This window comes from Mesoplodon mirus (genome assembly GCF_964341445.2).
Source record: "Mesoplodon mirus genome assembly, chromosome: 15".
Lineage (NCBI taxonomy): Eukaryota > Metazoa > Chordata > Mammalia > Artiodactyla > Ziphiidae > Mesoplodon > Mesoplodon mirus.
In genome coordinates, this window is record NC_138991.1 from 85528666 (window position 1) to 85548254 (window position 19589).

Genomic DNA, 19589 nt, shown 5'->3' on the forward strand with positions numbered 1-19589 from the left:
CCCTCCCAACAAAGAAAAGCACAGGGGTGAATTCCACCAAACATTCAAAGAAGAATTAACACCAATCCTCAGACTCTTCCAAAAAATTGAAGAGAAGGGAACACTCCCAAACTCATTTCATGAGGCCAGCATTACCCTGATACCAAAGCCAGACAAGGACACTACAAGAAAAGAAAACCACAGGTCGATATCCCTGTTGAACATAGATGAAAATATTCTCATTAAAATACTAGCAACCCAAAATCCATGGCACATTGAAAGCTCATACACCACGATCAAGTGGAATTTATCTCTGGGATGCAAGGATGGTTCCACATATGCAAATCAGTAATTGTGGTACACCATACTAATATTATGAAAGACAAAAATCATATGATCATCTCAATAATACAGGAAAAGTATTTGGCAAAATCCAACATCTTTCATGGTAAAAAATTAACAGTAGTGTGTTTGTATCACCAGAGAGCCAATAGGTGTTCAACTTTCCAACAATCTCAGCGACGTCATAAATCTCTTTTGTTTTTTGGGGTTTTTTTTTGCGGTACGCGGGTCTCTCACTGCTGTGGCCTCTCCCGTTGAAGAGCACAGGCTCCGGACCTGCAGGCTCAGCGGCCACGGCTCACGGGCCCAGCCGCTCTGTGGCATGTGGGATCTTCCCGGACTGGGGCATGAACCCGTGTTCCCTGCATCGGCAGGTGGACTCTCAACCTCTGCGCCACCAGGGAAACCCTGTTAATATTTTTTAAGGTGTGGAAATGATACTGTAGTTATGTGTTTGTAAAGAGCCTTTATTTTTTAGGGGTTATACGCTGAAATATTTATGAATGAAATGATATGATGACTGAAATTTGCTTCAAGATAATAGGCTGAGGGAAGTGCGTGGGAAGAAAAAAGGCCAGGAAGTGGGTAACGAGGGCTCGCTTTACTGTTCTTTCTCCTTCTGTGAGTACTGGAAAATCCTCATAACAAAAGTGTGAGCACTTTCTACTTCCCTCCTCTACGTGGTGTTCACAGTTGACCACTGTGGTCACTCCTGGCCTCCTCCTCAACTGCTGTCATGGTCTCCACACAAAACCCCAGCCGTGGAGAATCCCCCACCTGCCCTGTGAGTAGTCTCACTTCCACTTCTTGAATACGCAGCTCAAGGGGGCTCCTGGCACACTGCTGTCCTGCTCAAGGTCTCCTTGGCTTCCCGTTACAGTCAGGATAAACCCAGGCCCCTGTTCAACATCTTCCAGCCTCAGCTCCCACCATGCACCTCTCCTCAGGTGCTAGCCATGTGGGCGGCCCTCTGCCCCCTGAACTCATCAAACCCACTCCCACCCCAGGGCCTTTGCATGTGCAGTTCTGCTGGACGACTCTGAACCAGGTCTGTGTATGGCTCGTTCCCTCCCTGCATCCCGAACATGGATATGCACCTGTTACATAGTAGGTACTCATTAAATGTGTGACATTGCCTGATCCCAACTCCCAACTTTTTTTTTTTTAATTTATTTTTGGTTGTGTTGGGTCTTCATTGCTGCGTGCAGGCTTTCTCTAGTTGTGGAGAGTGGGGGCTACTCTTCATTGCAGTGCATGGGCTTCTCATTGCAGTGGCTTCTCTTGTTGTGGAGCACGGGCTCTAGGCACATGGGCTCCAATACTTGTGGTGCGTGGGCTCAGTAGTTGTGGCTCGTGGGTTCTGGAGTGCAGGCTCAGTAGTTGTGACGCATGGGCTTAGTTGCTCCGCGGCATGTGGGATTCTCCTGGATCAGGGCTCGAACCCGTGTCCCCTGCATTGGCGGGTGGAATCTTTTTTTTTTTTTTTTTGCGGTACGCAGGCCTCTCACTGTTGTGGCCTCTCCCGTTGCGGAGCACAGGCTCCGGACGCGCAGGCTCAGCGGCCATGGCTCACGGGCCCAGCCGCTCCGCGGCATGTGGGATCTTCCCGGACCGGGGCACAAACCCGCGTCCCCTGCATCGGCAGGCGGACTCTCAACCACTTGCGCCACCAGGGAAGCCCTGGCGGGTGGATTCTTAACTACCACGCCACCAGGGAAGTCCCCCCAGCTCCCAATTTTGCTGTGCATGTGTGTATGGATTTATTTAAGAGACTGGAAGGAAATAGCTAAATCTAACAATGGTATCTCCAAGTTGTGGGATTATGAGTGAGTTCTATTTTCTTCTTACACTTTGCAGCATACTCAAAGTTTTGAATGATAAACACATATTACTATAACAATCAGGAAACGTTTTAAATATGATGTATTTACACATCTAATACAGGAACACGTTTTTGTGATAAAAATTTGAATAATACATCAAGACTTGATCATCTATCTGATTGCCCTCCCCCCAACCCCAGTCCCCCACCCACAGGAAACCACTGCTATCATTTTGATATGTGCCCTTCCGGATCTTTTTCTGTGCAGTTTTGTACATATATTTGTATCTAATGAGATGCATGGGTTTTCTGGTGGGTAAATTATATCAGGCTATGGCTGTTATTCTTTAACTTGCTATTCTCATCTAGCAATGGTCTTGGAGGCTGTCCATCTGCACAGATGGGTCTGCCCCATTCTCTGTAGCACCTGCAGGGTGATCCGTAGGAGGGACCCACCAGTTAGCTTGTCCCATCCCCTTTGATGGACATGTGAGTGCATGCGTCTCCTGGTAGATTTGGGGGAAGTTGCTGGGCACAGAACACATACACTTAAAGTTTGAAAAGATGCAGGTGAAACAGCCTCCAAAGAGGAGTGTTAATTTAGACTGCCAATAATAGTGGTTAAGGCTGCCTTCCATACTTTATTTCATATTATCCATTTAATACTACTTGACATTTTAATTTTAGCCAGTCCAATAAGTGAAAATTGTTTCAATTTGTATCTCTGTTTCCTAATGCAATTGAGAATCTTTTCCTATGTTTATGGCCACTAGAAACTCTCTTAATTGCCTATTCATTTCCTCACCCTCATTTTTTAATTGGGCTGTTGGTTCTTTCTTATTGATTTTCAAAAATCCTTTATTTACTATGCCAAAACTTAATAAGCCAAAAGAACATGTGTGTGTGTGTGTGTGTGTGTGTGTGGGTGTACATATGTTTACTTGACTTCATTACACGTATTTTTTATGGGCACCTTTTAAACTTACTGATTAATTTTAGGGTAAAACTATGGTGTGCTCTACCCCAAAAGGAGGCCTAGATCAAACCGATTTGGGGAGGAGGGAGGGATGGAGAGAAGCTGCCTAGTGGGCATGGGTTTCAGTTTGGGGTGGAAACGTTTCAGCACGAGAAACAGAAACAGAAACAGAAACAGCGGCTGCCCAACATGGTGGATGTGCTGAACGGAGTGTTTGCTTTAAGATGGTGAATTTTATGTTGTGTGAGTTTTGCCTCAATGCACTTTTTTGGAAGACCCTAGACGCTAACGTTAGGGGAACTCTGTAGTATCTTTGCAAATTTTTTGTAAATTTAAAATTATTCCAAAATGAAAAAATTAAAAAAAAAAAACTGATTTGGGAGGAAAAAAAAAAGGCAGCAAGAAGAAAAGCTGAAGAAAGATAAGAAGGAAGAGATTAGAAGAGAGCAGAGAGACGGCTGCTCCCTGAGGCCGCGGGGGACTTCCCTGGTGGCCAGTGGTTAAGAATCCACCTTCCAATGCAGGGTACGCAGGTTCGATCCCTGGTCGGGGAACTAGGATCCCACGGGGCAACTAAACCCGCGCGCCACATCTACTGAGCCTGCATTCTACAACTAGAGAGAAGCCCATGTGCTACAATGAAAGATCCCGCGTGCGGCAACTAAGACCAGATGCAGCCCCAAAAATAAATAAATAAATAAAATATTTTTTTAAAAAAGGCCAGGCCGGGCTCGGCGGTCACCCCGTGTGGGGTGCTCGGTGCAGACACCACTCCAGGAAGGGCAGGAGGACACAGTGGGCCTCTGGTGTCCCGGACGGCCCAGCAGCAGGAGGCTCTGGGTGCATGTACGGCCCTACCTTGAGCATCCCGGCCGCCGGGATGCTTCTCTTCTCCTTCCCCTGCTTCTCCACCTTGGCCTTGGGGTGCTTGATCTGCCTGCCCAGGTCGGAGATGACGTCCGCGTACTGCACGATGTGGTAGGACACAGTCAGCAGGTTGTGCTTCACCTGGTGGCGGGACGCGGCCAAGGTCAGGGCCAGCTGGCTGCCCCGCGAAGGACACCTGTCACCCAATGGATTTATGCCAGAAAGATGCAAGCACGTTTTGTCAGGAAAATTTAAATCAGTACTATTCTGTCTTAAAAGGGAAGGAGATTCTGACACCTGCTGCAACATGGGTGGACATGATGAAAAATGAAATAAGCCAGATGCAGAATGACAAACACCATAAGATCCACATGTGTGGTCCCTGGGAGAGTCAGGGTCACAGAGACAGAAAGTAGGGGGTAGGGGCCAGGAATGGGGGAGGGGAGGGAGTTGGTGTTTAATCAGGGCAGAGTCTCAGTTTGGGAAGATGAAAGTTCTGGAGATGGACAGTGGGGATGGTCGCACAAAAAGGTGAATGTGCTTAATGCCACCGAACTGGGCCGTTTAAAATGGTTCAAGGGGTGAATTTTATGTTATGTATATTTTGCCACAAAAAAACCAAAATTCAAACAATCCATGAAGAGGATTTTGAAAACCCTCCCCATGGGTAACCACTGCTACCATTTCGGTGTGTGCCCTTCCGAATCTTTCTCTGTGCGGTTTTATATATAGATACATATACATGTATCTAGAGAGATACACATGGGGAGTTTTGGGGGTGTTGGTTCAGCTTTGGGGGGTTTACGTAAATTATATCAGATTGTAGCTGCTGTTCTTTAACTTGCTTTTCTGGTCCAACTATGTGTCTTAGAGGCTGTCCGTCTGCACAGATGGGTCTACCCCATTCTCTGTAACAGCTGCAGAGTGGGCTGGAACAGGGACACAGCAGGCAGCTGTCCCCTCCTCTTCAACGGGCACTTTGGGGCTTTCCTGTGACACGACTTCCCTGAGCACGTGGGTCTGAGTTTCTCTTTGGTAGATGTGGAAGGTGACATTGCTGGCCGCAGGGCGCAGGCACTTGAAGTTTCACCAGATGTGCACACCGGCTCTCAGTCTGCGCAGACACGCTCTCTTTAGCGCTCGGGGCTCAGGTCCCTTGCAGGAGCCAGTCCCCCTTGGTGGAAGACCCCTCTAAACTCGGCCTTCTCTGTGATTCTTCCTTGCGGCGCCCTGTGGCTTTCGTTTAGAGCACTTGCCACAGTTGTAAATGAAACACTCATCTGTGTGGGTTCTTGTCTCATAGCTGCCGTCTCCTCTGCTAAGCTCAGGGTTCGTGTGGGAGCAGAAGCTCTGATGATGCTGATGATGGTTTATGGTGGCGCCTCGCTCAGAGCTGGACATTGGGAAGGGCTCGTCCCTTGTCTGTCAACAAATGGTAATAATGGTAATAAAATAACACCTATCCCATGTTAGCCACTACTCACTCCTGTGCTAAGTCGCTAATGTGCATTAGCTCATTGACTGTCACACAGCCTTAAGAGATGAATCCTTGGGCTTCCCTGGTGGCGCAGTGGTTGAGAGTCCACCTGTCGATGCAGGGGACACGGGTTCGTGCCCTGGTCCGGGAGGATCCCACATGCCGCGGAGCGGCTGGGCCCGTGAGCCATGGCCGCTGAGCCTGTGCATCCAGAGCCTGTGTTCCGCAGCGGGAGAGGTCACAACAGTGAGAGGCCCGAGTACCGCAAAAAAAAAAAAAAAAAAAAAAAAGATGAATCCTTTACACTGAGTACAGCAGTGTAGACAGAACAGCACAGCAGTGTGAGGCATGGACTCTGAAGCCAGGCTCCCTGGGCCCCAACACCAGCTCTGCCCCAGCTGTGGTAGGTTAGAGAAGTTGCTTTATCTCTCTGTGCTTCAGCTGCCCACTCCGTAAGATGGGATAATAATAGGACCCACCTCCTAGGGAGCAAGTTGTTGAGAATTAAGTAAATCAGATCACAATGAGAGCTTACAGGATGCCAGGCACAGAGATAACTCCATTCCCTGAAAGCTGTGAATGTGGCCTTATTTGGAATAAAGGGTCTTTGCAGATGTAATTAAGGATTTGAGATGAAATCATCCCAGATTAGGGAGGGCCCGAATATCAAGGCCAACTGCCCTCATAGAAGAGGAGAAGGGGAGGAGCAAAGGGAGGAGGGGAAGGCCCCGTAAAGGCGGAGCAGAGACTGGAGGGATGTGGCCACAAGCCAAGCGCCAGGAGCCATGCGAGCTGGAGGGGACCCTCCCCTAGAGCCTCTGGAGGGAGAGCTGTAGAACTCAGTGAGCAGGCGGGAGAGTAACACAGAGGGAGCGGGTGAGGGAAGGTGGGAGGGAGCGGCTCAGCCTCCTCTTGATGTTCTTGGCTCGGTAAGGGTATATAGCAGGGTGGTCCGCGCCTCCCTGCTCAGTATGTGTAGAGCAGGATGGTCCGCACCTCTCTGAAGTGCGTGGTGGCTGGGCTGATGTGGGCAATCATCACCGTCCGGCTGTTCCCTCCCAGGGCATCCTGCTCAGTGGAAGGCACGAGCTGGGGGTGGTGGGAGCCAGGGTTCCCGCCTGCCCGGGGCACCATCCCTCCCCTCCCCGTCCCGGGCTCCTCTGGAGCAGCCCATCTGGGGTTCCTGCTCCAAACCCTGAGAAGGGCGGCTGAGGCTGGACCAAGGGATCAATGCTCAGGGAGGTGACGCTCAGGCTGAGATGGACCTGCTGCAGGCCCGCCCCATCTGACTTCCACTCTGATGCAGGTAGATTAGACCAAGAGGCCAAACTTACCGAGCCATTTATTTGTTGCTTTGCCTATCTGTTTACCTACACCCTGCCTTGCTGTAGAATAGAGGTGACAGCATTCAGCTCAGTATGAAGAGGAATTTTCTCAGACCGTCTGTGATGAGACAGGCAGCCTTGGTGAGGTAGTGAGCTCCCTGTCCCTGGGAGTGTGCAAGCATGGGCTGGACCACACTCAGAGGGATGGAGGGGGGATTCAAGCAGTGACTAGAGATGACTTCTCCAGATAAAGCAGAGATTTTCCTGCTTTCAGGGGTTCCTGGAAGGGCCCTTAGGCCCAGGTAAATCCTGAAAAATGCAGTCAGATGCTGCAGCCACGCCTGTCTCTGGCCTGGGGCTCATACCTTCAGCAGGTGCGCGTGAGTCTGCTGTCCCGTAAGTTCACATATTGCGCCTGGCTGCCGCCCTTCTCGCTGAGTGCGTTGATGCAGTTGCCCAGCGCCAGCAGGGAGCAGTTGATGGGGGCGCCCTCCTTCATCCTCTTGCCTCGGTTCTGGGTCTGAGTGAGAAGAAGCCAGCTGGCGCGGAGGTGGTCCTCCCCGCCCCAACCCTGCCATCTCCCCACCCCAGGCCCCAGGGTGAGGGGACTGAGGTCCAGAGGATGCGATAACCCCACTCCACCCTGGGAGGCTCAGAGTGGATGCACTGACTACACTCCCACAGCCCAGGGACTGGAAACAAAAACGACACCAGATTCTGCGGTGGAATACCACACAGCCAGAAAAGGGGGTAAGGTAGAGCCGTTTACCAATGTCGAAAAGATGCTCTCTGTGAAATGAGATAAAAAAGGGCTCAGAGGGCTTCCCTGGTGGCGCAGTGGTTGGGAGTCCGCCTGCCGATGCAGGGGACGTGGGTTCGTGCCCCGGTCCGGGAAGATCCCACATACCGCGGAGCGGCTGGGCCCGTGAGCCATGGCTGCTGGGCCTGCGCGTCCGGAGCCTGTGCTCCACAACGGGAGGGGCCACAGCAGTGAGAGGCCTGCGTACCGCAAAAAAAAAAAAAAACAGTCCCCTTTTATGATAAAAATATGAATGCGTGTGTTTTCGCGAGAAAGTCCCCCCATGCCGAAGCTTTCTCGTCCTCCCAGTCTCAGCCTAGTGGTCCTCCTGCGGGAGTGCCCACCCCCCCTCACTCCACGGGGGTACCATGCTACCCTGTATATTTCCTTCAAATTGCTTAGCTCTCTCGGCAATTATCTTGCTCTTTTATGCGTTATTTCCCTAACTGCTCCCCACAGAACATAAGCTCCATGATGGAGCTGTCACCTTGGTTGGCCATCTGTCCCCAGAGCCTGGACACCGGCAGGCATCTGGTCCACAGTGTGGCTGGATGTCTGAGCACTGAACAAATGTATAAAGATGCCTGAAGGGGCCTTAGGAGGACACACGCGAAACTGCCACCGGGATGATTGCCTCTCAGTGCAGCCATTGTGGGGACTTTAATTTTCTTCCTTTGGCTTAACCATATTTTCCATATTTTCTGCACTGATTTGGTTACATTTGAAATCAGAAAGGAAAATAACATTTTCTCTTTAAGGGACATGGGTTTTAGAGCCAGTGTGGAGCACGGCTTGAGAACGGCTTAAATGACATCTCAGACAGGTCTCCCAGCCTGTCTCAGTCTCCTTATTTGTCAAAAGAGGCAGTTGCTCTGGTCATGGTGAGGATTTGATGGGCATCGTGTGTAAGAGGCCAGCTCAGAGATGGGCCCACGGAAGCGAGCAGTAAACATGAGCTGCTACTTTCACTGAGTGGGAGTTGCCAGCATGACCCAGGCCATGGCAGCTGCTCATGTGTCACGTGTCTGTGCCACAGAATTCGGGGGTTTTCTCAGAGACCTGTGCCGTGGAACAAGCTCTTTTGTGAGTGATTTTCTATGAAGAAATGACAGACTGTGATAGCCAACCAGACCTGAAGACAGCCCACTAGGCCACCTGAGTATACAGCTTAAAAACCAAGGCCCAGGGGCTTCCCTGGTGGCGCAGTGGTTGAGAGTCTGCCTGCTAATGCAGGGGACACGGGTTCGAGCTCTGGTCTGGGACGATCCCATGTGCTGCGGAGCAACTAAGCCCGTGAGCCACAACTACTGAGCCTGCGCGTCTGGAGCCTGTGCTCCGCAACAAGAGAGGCCGCGATAGTGAGAAGCCCGCGCACCGCGATGAAGAGTGGTCCCCGCTTGCCACAACAAGAGAAAGCCCTTGTACAGAAACGAAGACCCAACACAGCAAAAATAAATAAATAAATTGATAAAACTAAAAAAACAAACAAAAAAAACAAACAAAAAAAACCCCAAGGCCCAGAGAGGGACAGGGGCCTGACCAAAGGCACACAGCTATTTGGAGCAGAGGGAGAACAAGAACCTAGGGCCTGAACCGCTGTCCAGTGGCCTCTCCAAGAGCTAAGATCTGAGGAGGCTGGTCTCCACCTTGCCCCCTGAGCACATGGCCCCGTCCAGCTGGCCCGGGCAGACTCCCAGGGCTCCATCACACTCGGCTTGTCTGTACCCACATCTGTCTGTGTAGGAACCATGTCTTTTATTTTCTGTATCTTAATGTTTTGTCATCTTGGGGCCCTGCTGCCCCTCCCAGGGTTGCCAGTTCCTTCTGATAACAAACAAGTCACCCGTGAGCACACCTTTCAAAAGCAAACCAGCCAACCCAGAGCCCTCACCCCGCCCCCTCCTCCTTGGGGCTCCCACACTCTGGGCCACTGTCTACCTGCCCTCATCACACAGGGCAGGTACCAGACAACCAAAGGCATCCTCTACCCCAGAGCCTGCTGGAATTATTCAAACTGGCCAGTGCTCAGCCTGCCTTCCCATGGAAGTCACGAGAGAGGCTCTGGCCCGTGTTTTCCCCTTGTTCCCTCTGCCTCCAGACCAACCCTGGTGCTTCCCCGTGTGGCCCGGCCTGGCTTCTCCTGCACCCTCCTCTTGGGAACTGTGAGTAGCAAGCTCTCTCTTCAAAGGCAGTCATCTTCTGATCTGTTGGCCTTGCTGTACCTCAAATTTCACACCACATCAATACAGTACATTGACCCTGTCGGCCTCTGGGCCAACTGGCCAGGCTCTGCTCCGTTCAGCAGCCCAGGCGCCAAGGGCAGGGCCAGGTGCAGGGCAGGTGAATGAACGAGTGACTGAATGAAGCAATGCAATGACTGACAAACCCCAAAGGACTCAGAGCACAGCCTGCAAAGTGGAGGACAAATATCATCAGTGAAAGGCACGGATCCGGGCCAGATCCCTCCAGGTCCAAAGGCTGGATCCACCGGATACCTTTGTGCAGGTGAAGTCACACCACCCCGAGTCTCAGCCGTGCATTTGTAAACCAGGCACGAGGCCGCCTACCCTACAGTTGTCGGGGGATTAGGTGGATGATGAACGCTAAGTGCCTGGTGCATTAGAGGGACGCGAGAATGTCCCTTGTTGACAATATTACTGTTGTTCTGACTTGGCCTCCATCAGGCACCTTCTCTGTTCCTGGCGCTGGGCTGGGTCCTGTCTGCAAATACGGCTCCGGCCCCTGGGGCAACGGTGAGCACAACCCTCACTCCCAGCAACAGGTGCCAAACAATGGCGAGCCAGGGGCACGGGCGCAGGAGGCAGGTCCTTGGAGGGCATCCCGACAGCCGCCCCCGCCACGCTGCTCCCTCCACCCACCAAATTCCTGATGACCTTTCAGGCTCAGCCCTGAGGCCCCACCCTCCTCTGGGCTCCACAGCCTCTGTGTGACCCCGAATCTCAAGGCACAGGCCTCCCCGTGCTGTGATTACCAGCTACACATCTGTCTCCCACCCGCCCCCAGAGGCTCTGAGCTCCCTGAGGGTGAGGGTCTGGGGGTTGCTCATCTTCACGTCTCTGGTGCCCGGGAGAGCCTGCCACACAGGGAGCCCTCCATAAATACTGGCTCCGTGGGAGTGACGCCCAACACCTGCTGAGAATTCATTCACTCAGCAAACGTGGAGCGGGCACCTCCCCTCGACCGGGTGCTGTCCTAGGTGCTGGGGACGGTGTTCCACGAGGACGGCAGGGTCCTGCTCCCAGACTAAAGGGCAGGTGGACACAGGCGCGTAACGGGGATGAAGGGGACAGGAGCCTGAGGCGCCAGGTCCACCATGGGGAGCCTCCCAGTGTGCAGCTCCCCTGCCATGTCTGTGCCGTGGCTGCGCTGGTGCACGGTGACCTGCAGCCCGGCGTGGGAGCGGGATGACATTTTGCTGGTGGCGGTGGACTCCTGTGTGCGCTGCCAGTTGCCTCTGGTGAGGAGCTGCATGGTCTGAGGACAGAGGCAGAAGCGGGCGGACGGTCAAGGGCCCCTGAGTGGCCACACGCTCCCTGCAGAACAAGAGAAGGAGAGGTGCCCTTCCGAGCTCCTTCGGGCAGCTCTTCCCCGGCTGGGATGCTGATGGCAGAACCGCATCCAGTGGAGGCAATTTCTGGTTTGTGGCATGAAGAGATTAACTAATCGAGTCAACTAATCCAGCAGGAATGGCAGACTGCTGACACTTGTATCACCACTTCTGCCTCCTCTACCCATGGCAGACATCACCAATGGATTACCCATCTCTTCCCCACAGAGCCCTTTTCCATATGGAACTCCAGGCAGTTGTACAGATTTGCTGGAGTTGGCGGGTGGCCTGAAACCCACTTGTGCGCAAGCAGCTGTGGAAATCAAGCCAGTGAGCCTCTGCTGGGCACCTACTGTGTGCCAGGCATGTTAGGACCACAGAGCATTGTGGAGAGAGACTCATATGGTTGTTGTTATTAAAGAATAGGCAAGAAGTCTCCCCTCCTGCACCTGGAACCCACGAGGGACGGTGCTAAGGGCAGGTGGCCTCATGCCTGCACCAGCATGGCTAGAGCACACGGTTACCCAGGGCCTGGGGGCCGAGGAGTCCATGCTGTTCAGAGGCAATCGGGAGCCTTTGAAATGTTCTGAGCAGACGGGAGGCCCACCCCAAGGGCTGCACAGAGAGAGACTGGAGGGAGAGAGAAAGACAGAGGGCTGTAGAAATGTTTACAGCTTGCCCTCGTTATGGGAGCCAGACTTAGGATCAAGATGGCAAACAGATTTCAGACCTGAAGCCGACTCTGACTGCGACTGCCTGGAGTGCTGCAAAAAAAGAATCCCCACCTGCATCTGGATGCAGAGGGAAGAGTGCGTAATCCATTGGTGACGTCTGCCCTGAGCACAGGTAAAGAGAGTGGGGATGTGGTGCAGAAGTTTGCTGTTCCTCTAGCTCGAAAGCAGCTTTGGAGCTGTGTGTCTGGCTCTGCTCTGTGAGCACTGGTGAGTGTGGCTGCCATGGAGGAGCCACATGTCCCTCCGTGGGCCCCCGTGACCCTCACCTCCTGGGTGTTTGAGGTGGAGACCTCCATGATGCCTGCGATCTGGATGCTGCCCCTAGAATCTTTCCGCAGGTCCAGAAACCCTGAGGACGGGTTCAGGAGGTCCCAGATCACTTCGTTATAAATCTGGGATGAGACAGAAACACTGGAAGCAGTAGGTCTGATGCAAAAGAAGCACAGGGGCTTACCTATCACTGGGGCTTTGCATCTCCAAAGAAGTCTGGGATGCCCTGAGGTTTCCCACAGGCTGGGGGGCCCTTGGGGTAACACATGGGGTTTTGCACTCATGATCAGGCCATTTTGCAGACAGGGCAGCCGAGGGTGTAGGCGGCTCACCTCGAGGTAAGACATGGACACGCCGCAGTCCGTGCTCTCACGGGTATCCTCGATGGCCTGGAAGAGGTCAGCGAGCATCTGCAGGTAGATGTCGGGCCCCGCATCCATGCGCAGCATCGTGTGGGTCTTGCTGGCACCTGCGGGAGGCATGGGATGCCCACCAAGGCCGGGCTCCTGGTCTGGGCTCGGGCCCCCCCCGGAGCCTGGTCACACCTGCTGCCTGTACTGTGCAAACCGCCCTGGCTGCTCTGACCTGCTCAGTTTCCATTTTGGAAACAAGAACAAAAGAACCTGTCTGAACAGCCTGATGGCTGCTCTGGGGAAGAAAGCCTGGGCAGGGAAAGTGGGAGGATACAAAGCGAAGACGCTGACAGTGTCAGAGGAGGGAGGCCCAAGAGACGTCTGTACTTCTCTCCAAATTCGCTCTAAGGTGTTCGTGTTGTTCTCATAATAGGAGGATTAACGTATGTGTTAAGCTTTCTAAGCAGTCCCTCTTCATGGGGTCCTCACTTCCTCCTTACCCGTTCGCCCTGTAGGAAGGACCAGATGGCCCTCCTCCTTTGCTAGAGCGTAGCGCATAGCAGGTGCTCCCTGATGTTCGTTGAATGAAAGAAAGAATGAATGAATGCCATAAACAAGCTGTGACTTCGGACCAGGCTTCTCAGGGCCTCAGTTTCCCCACCTGCATAGGGAGGGGATTAAGGTCCGTCCAGCTCTGACCCTCTGTGACTCTAGTTTTCAGGCGGAGAGGTAGCTCAGCTTCGCGAGTGTTTGCCGACCCCAACTTGTACCTGCAGAGGAGAAATCTGCGGTTCTCATGGGCAGAAAAGTGTAGGCTTGGGTTGAGCTCCACACTCACTCCTACCAGCTGTGTAACCTTGGGGAAGTCCCTTTACCTCTCTGAGGCTCAGTTTTCTCATCTGTGACAGGGGGATTGTTCTACCTGCCTTTCAGGGCTGTTGAAAGAACCAAAGGAGGCCACAGATGCAGAGGGACCAGTGCAAGGCCAGCACATACGAGGTGCTTGTGCTGTTAGGAAGAGCTCCGCTGCCACCAACCTCATTCCCTCTGGGGGACACCGACCTTTGGCAGCACCTGAGGGGCCGTGGGCAAACACCATCACATTGTATCCAGAAATGACGCCTTCCACTAGTGCTGGGGTGGTGGCAAGGTACACGTCTTCCTGCAGACAGACGGAAGGAAGACAGGCAAATGCACCCTCCGACAAAAGTCGGGCACCTGGCTGTCTGGAGAGGACAGGTGTGTGGCGCCTGCAAATGCCCTGCTCCCCCTGGACACGGACAGGGACCTCCACAGTGGCCGCCAGCCCAGCCACGGCGTGAGCCCCACCCCAGTTCTGCAGCCGCCTGGACCACGCCGAGCCCCACAGTGAGACCACGGTGAGGGAGGATCGCACGAGAATGTAAGTGATAACCCCCACCATGAGGCCTGACAGGTTTGGTACCAGACAGGTACGAGTCCTTTCCAGGGCTTCTGCATGAACTGAGAGAAATCAAAGAGAATGCAAAGGACTGGAAAGTAGTGACGGGCTTGGGAAATCCGGGAAGGGCATTATGACTCCTCTTATGGGACAAAACTAGGACCAGGGAGTGAAAGTTTGGGGCTGGCAGAATTTCATTTAGGGCAGCAGTACGTAGCGGTAGGAGTGTGTGGGTAGTGAGCTCCCTGTCCACAGGGGTATTCAAGGAAGGACACCTCCAGGGCTGGTGTCTGGGGGCGTGGGCGTTCAGCTGGACTAGAGAGAAAGGACGGTCCCCCTTCCTCTGCCTTCCCTGAACCCCCTCTGGGCCTGCTCTTCATCTCACTTAACTGTTCCAACAGCCCTGGCTGGTGACATGAGTCAGAAGCATCTGAGCCCTGGTTGGACAGACTCCAAAGCTGGTGCTGCTTTCCTCCAGCCTTGGACTTACACTGTCTGGGACCTTGTCCTGGTTCTGCAGCTCTCTAGCTGTGTGACCTCAGGCCAGTTGCTGACCTCCTTAAGCCAGCACCTCACCTGTAAAGTGGGGATAATATCACCGTGTATTTTACAGAGTTGCTGTGACGCTTGGAAGACAAGGTGTGTCAAGCACTTAAGCACAGCACTTGGCATGCAATAGCTGCTCAGTAATTGACAATGACCTGGTCCTTCTACTTCCGACGCCATTAAGGTCTCGGCAATAGAAGAAACCTGTCTGCTCAGAGAGCTGGGCCTGTTTCCCTGGCTGGGGTGTGAGCCCCTGTGGGCAGGGAGTGTGTTCTAGCCCCGTGGCGGACAGGACACGGCTTTGTTGGATGGGTGGGTGGGTGGACAGACGGACACATGGACACACGGAGGAATAAATGAGAATGTGTGTAAAGCCCGGGCACCTGGCGGCCCCCGGCATCCGTGGAAGGGGTCTGCTACTTGTCCCTGGAGTGACCCAGAGCACCAACTTCCTCGTTCATCAGGGAGACCCCATGAGACATCACGGATGAGGTCACCTGGCTGCCAAGTCCTCCCACATGAGGACACCCTTGGCGGGCCTGGCCCAGCGGGGCCGTGGGGTGGTGGGTAGGGCCGGGCACCTGGAAGGTGTGCTGGTCGAACACAGTGTCGAAGATGAAGGTCGTTTCCCGGGACTGGTGTGTGTGCAGTGTGTCCTCAGGGTCCTCGCCGGGGTCCATGAGCACCACCATCTAGGAACAGTGAGAAGCAGGGGTCGGAGGAGGGGCCGCTCACAGAATCAGGGTGAAGGGAGGACCCCAGGCCTGGCCTCTACCGTCAGTGGCATCCAGGGGCTTGGCCCAGATCTGGGAAGGGCTGCAGGCCTCTGCACTCACCCCCAGGCAGCCTCTCCACTTCCACCTGAGGGTGCAGCATCTCCTAGCTGCTGCACCCCCAAAGCCATGACTGTGAGCCCCCAGGTCTGCTGGGCTGGGGCTCTGCTTCCAGTCCTCACATACCAGCGCTCAACCAATGCTGAATCCCTTGGGCCCCGCCTGGACGGCAGCCCAGACGCCCATGAACAGCCGGCCTGGGCGCTGAGGGCTCGGTGAAGAGCCCCGCCAGCCACAGCGCCCTGAGTAGCACCTGCAGGTGGGCAAGGGGCTTTGCGGATGGTAAAGCACCTAGCCAGAGGCCTTGCTACTGTGATATCTGCACGCAGCCCTAGGGATATGCCTTCCCCACCCGACTACCTCTTGCTCATGGGGCCGCGCCACCCAAAGGAAAGGGGAGAATGGAGGAGGGGGGCCGCAGGTGCCTGGAGGGGGCAGGACCCATCCAGCTCTGCAGCTCCGCGCTGAGCGCCTTGGGTGCCCCCTCCTCAGGGCCTCTCCTTTCTCACATAAATATGTAATTATACAGTAAGGTGTACGAGTGCCTCTGGGAACCGGGAGGTTCAGAAGAGCCTTTACCAGGGGGCAGGGGCAGGGCAGCTGGAGACCAGTGGAGCTGTTTACTCTGGTGCGGGGCCTGGGGTTCACCAGGGAGTCTTAGGGGCAGGACTGGGCCCAGCAAGAGCCCCACCACCTGGCCACCCGCCCATTCCACCCAGGGCTGCCAGAGCTCCCTGGGAGGAGGTCAGCCCCCGCCCCCCACGATGGGCGACGTGCCAAGATTTGGGGACTGATGAGATGACTTTGAGAGGCGCTATGGATTCCAGCAAATTATTTGCCTTAACAGTTATTCCAAGGGCACTGCCTGCTTCCTCTAACTTGTGTCGTTTTAATGAGTGAGGTGCACACAGTTTCAAGACTTGTCAGCCTGTGGGACAGCAGCCCCTGCCCCGCCCCTGCTGCCCGACTCTTGTGGCTGATGTTTGGGCTGTCACCATCCTGTTGGGCCACGCCCCTACGTCCCCGGCCCCTACGTCCCACCTCCCAGTGCAGTCATGTCATAAATTTAGTTAGAGCCACGCCGTCTCCATGTTAAGACTTTCTATGTAAACGCTCTTCAAAGCTCAGCCAAATCCCTTCCTGCAAAACTTTGTCCCCCTCAGTATAACAACCGTCCTAACGGGTTTTACTCGCTTAGGTCTCCAAGAACTCAGCACTAATCCACACCAGCCTCTTTGCCCACCCCCCTCCACACGTTTACACACCCCAGACGTCCTGTCCACTCATCATCCTGCAGTGTCACCCCCGAGCTCCTCCCCTGGCGCCCCCATCCCCCGACCCGGGGTCCTTTGCCCTGGAGTGCAAACGCACATCCTGGGTAAAGCTGCCTCCCTAGTGACAAATGGGAAAATGCAATTCAATTTTCCTTTACCCCAAATTTGGCATTTATGCTGGCAAGTGACGACCACGGGCACCGACACTTCTGCGCTGAGAGCTCAGCTTCTGAGCCGGTTCCCAAGGAGCAGGAACCCTTGGTGACGTGGCGGCGTGCCGTCGGGTCCTGCAGGGGCCGCTCCCAACTGCACACCTAGCCCCCACCTGCTGGAGCGCCGCCCGCCCCTCCCGCCCTGTCCCGGCTCCCGCTCCCCACCTGGCCCCGCCCGCGCCCGCGCCCCCTCCCGCTCCGGCACGAGGGCCTGGAGCGGCCTCCGGACCGCCCCTCCCTAGAGACCGCCGACCCCACCCCCACCCCTGCCCAGGCTGCTCAAACGAGTCGTCAGTGACCGCCTCTGTCCGCTCCATTCTTCTCCGTACACTCAGCTCCCCGACATTATACTTTCTCTCTTGCTCGAAGCCCACACTCCACCCCACCCCCACCAGGAAGGGAGCTGGGGCCGTGGTGGGCAGGCCCTTGAGTCCCCCCTCCCCCCGGCTCGACCCCAGTGTCTGGAACGTGCCGGCCACTGTGAGCACTGATGTTAAGTTTTCCGCAAGGAAGGGAGGGAGGGAGGGAGGCGATCACACGCGGGCGAGCTCCGCGACCGATGACACAGCCCCACCCGGTCCCCGCCTTGTGGGCGATGACGGAGGCTCCTTCCTCTCGGTCTGCGTCGCTGAGCGGGCGGGTCCGAAGCGCCACCTGCTGGCAGCACACCGCGGCAGCTGCCTCCCAGTCCTCCCAGGGCACGGACACCCCAGCCCAACCTACCGCTCACCTCCCAAGAGCCTCCCACTCCTGGTGAAGCAGTTAAGGCCGCTGAACCCCCAGGCCCCACCGGGTGCTGACTTCCAGTTCACAGCTCACGATGGTGCTGAGAGGAGCACTGTGATCAGGTCACCCTCCTTAGTCTGAATTGGGGAGACGGAGGCACAGAGAGGTGAAGTAACTTGCCCAAGGTCACACAGCGGCTAAGGAGTCCCACCACCTCACTCCAGCTTCTTTACCCCACCACCCGAGGGACCCAAACCTTCACGCAGGCTGTGAGCACTTTCAGAGCAAAAGTGGTTTTCTGAGGAGAAAATCCCTGGGCTCTGCTTCCCGTCATTCTCTGCCCCACCTCCAGCCCAGTTCGAAGGGAGTCCCACAGGAGGCCCTCTGGGATCGCGCCGACCCAGGCCTCGAATCCTCCTTAGTCACTATGAGCTGTGAGCCGCCAGCAAGCCAGCACAATGCTTCCGGGCCTCTGCTTTCTCGTCTGTAAGATGGGAAAGTTCCTCCTGGTAGAAACGGTAGCTTATAGTTCTCCCTGACCGGGGACGGGGATACGACAGGGTCTCTCTGTAACCAGCCTACAGGTCAGGGGCAAGTCCCTAGCCTCTGCTCACCCCAGTCTAATGGGCTGAGCTTCCACGTCACCCAGGAGACAGGCCTCGGGGGACCTGATGGGGCCGGGGTAGGGGGCGTCTACACCACTCCATCTGGGGATTGTGGCCCAGGCCCTGAGCTCCCTGGGGAGTGAGATTCAGAGGGCAGGGGTGAAGGAACATCTGGGGGTGGGAAGCAGGGGGTCGCCAGGTCCCAAGGGAAGGCTAAGTAGAGCAGGGGCAGAGCCCTGGACGGGGACCCGGGCTGACGAGAGACCTGACCTGTGACAAGCAGGCACCTGGGGCAGAGGGTCAGGCAGCCCGAGACACGCAGCCGGAGCGCTGTCCAGGCACGCGGAGGAGGACCCTCCCCGTGAGCGGCTGGCCCTTGGGCTCCACCTCCCTCGTGGCTGGGCTGCCCTGGGCCAGGGAGGGGCTGGCAGTGGGGCGGGAGGGCTGGCTGGAGACACGAGCTCCTTGCTCCCTGCTATATTGGCAGGAGAGACCTGGCTGCCTGTCAGCCCCACCCTGCCCCGCTGACATCAGCAGGGCCCCAGTGAGCCCAGCTGGTCCTCAAGTGTCTCAGCAACTCAGGAACTGCTCATGTGGTTCGGGTGGGCCCCCTCGCCTAACGCCATGGCAACCCCAGGGTTCCTACATGCCTCACCTGGTCTGCAGGTGCGCCTGCCTGAGATCTGCACCCACCAGACTTGGCCCTTGGCCCTGGAGGCTTGTCCCCACCAAAGGGGGACACATGCCACCAGCGAACATTTGATGAAATAATCCCCTAGGAATACTTCTCCCCAAAGACACGTTTCTAAAGCAAACTTGAAATGACCTGTGGGTTTTCTTGATTTTTAGGACATAGTTTTTAAGCCCCTTTCCCACGCTGCCAGTCTGCACCACAACCCAGGGCCCGACTCCCATTAACCATCAGGCGTATTTACTGCTTAAATGCTGCGCTCAGCTTTTCCATTGCAGTCTCCAGGGAAGTCACTGCACCGTGAACCAAGCAGGCTGCACCTGCCCAGTCACGCAGCTCACCAGCATGCCAGGTGACGGCAGCGCTGTTCCCGCCTACGAGAGCCAGGGCGGGTGTAGGTGCAGCAAACTGCTGCTGCATTGTCATAGAAATCACAGAGAGACCAGATCCATGAAGTCTGGATCTGAGAAACACAGCTTAACGGTTCGAGCTACAGAGGACCCAGAGGCCCATTCACCCCAGCCATGGCTCTGTCAGGCCAGCCCAGCAGCAGGGAACGGCCACACCCGGTCACTTGGTCCACGGGCAGGAGTGTGCTGGGCTCCAGGACTTCTTGGCCACACGAACGAGGCCGGGGAAGGGGCGCCCCTTTAACATCCATGCTCCCCTCAAAGGCCAGGCCTCTGACCCAGCAGGAACTTGCTGGAGAGCCCGTGTCACCAGGTTCCGACACAAGGGCAGGTCCCTCACATCCTGAGTGCTCTGAACAC

General features: G+C 55.2%; 1 pseudogene across 1 annotated transcript; it reads right to left on the reverse strand.

Moving 5' to 3' along the window:
- Positions 1–6429: 6429 nt before the first annotated feature.
- On the reverse strand, positions 6430–19480 carry LOC309816786 (kinesin-like protein KIF19; annotated as a pseudogene). The gene is made up of 9 exons: positions 19394–19480; positions 17372–17451; positions 15060–15170; positions 13587–13674; positions 12492–12628; positions 12156–12281; positions 10897–11082; positions 7154–7308; positions 6430–6531 (listed from the first exon to the last, which is right to left on the reverse strand). The product of its transcript is annotated as a kinesin-like protein KIF19 (transcript).
- Between the last annotated feature and the right edge of the window lie 109 nt (positions 19481–19589).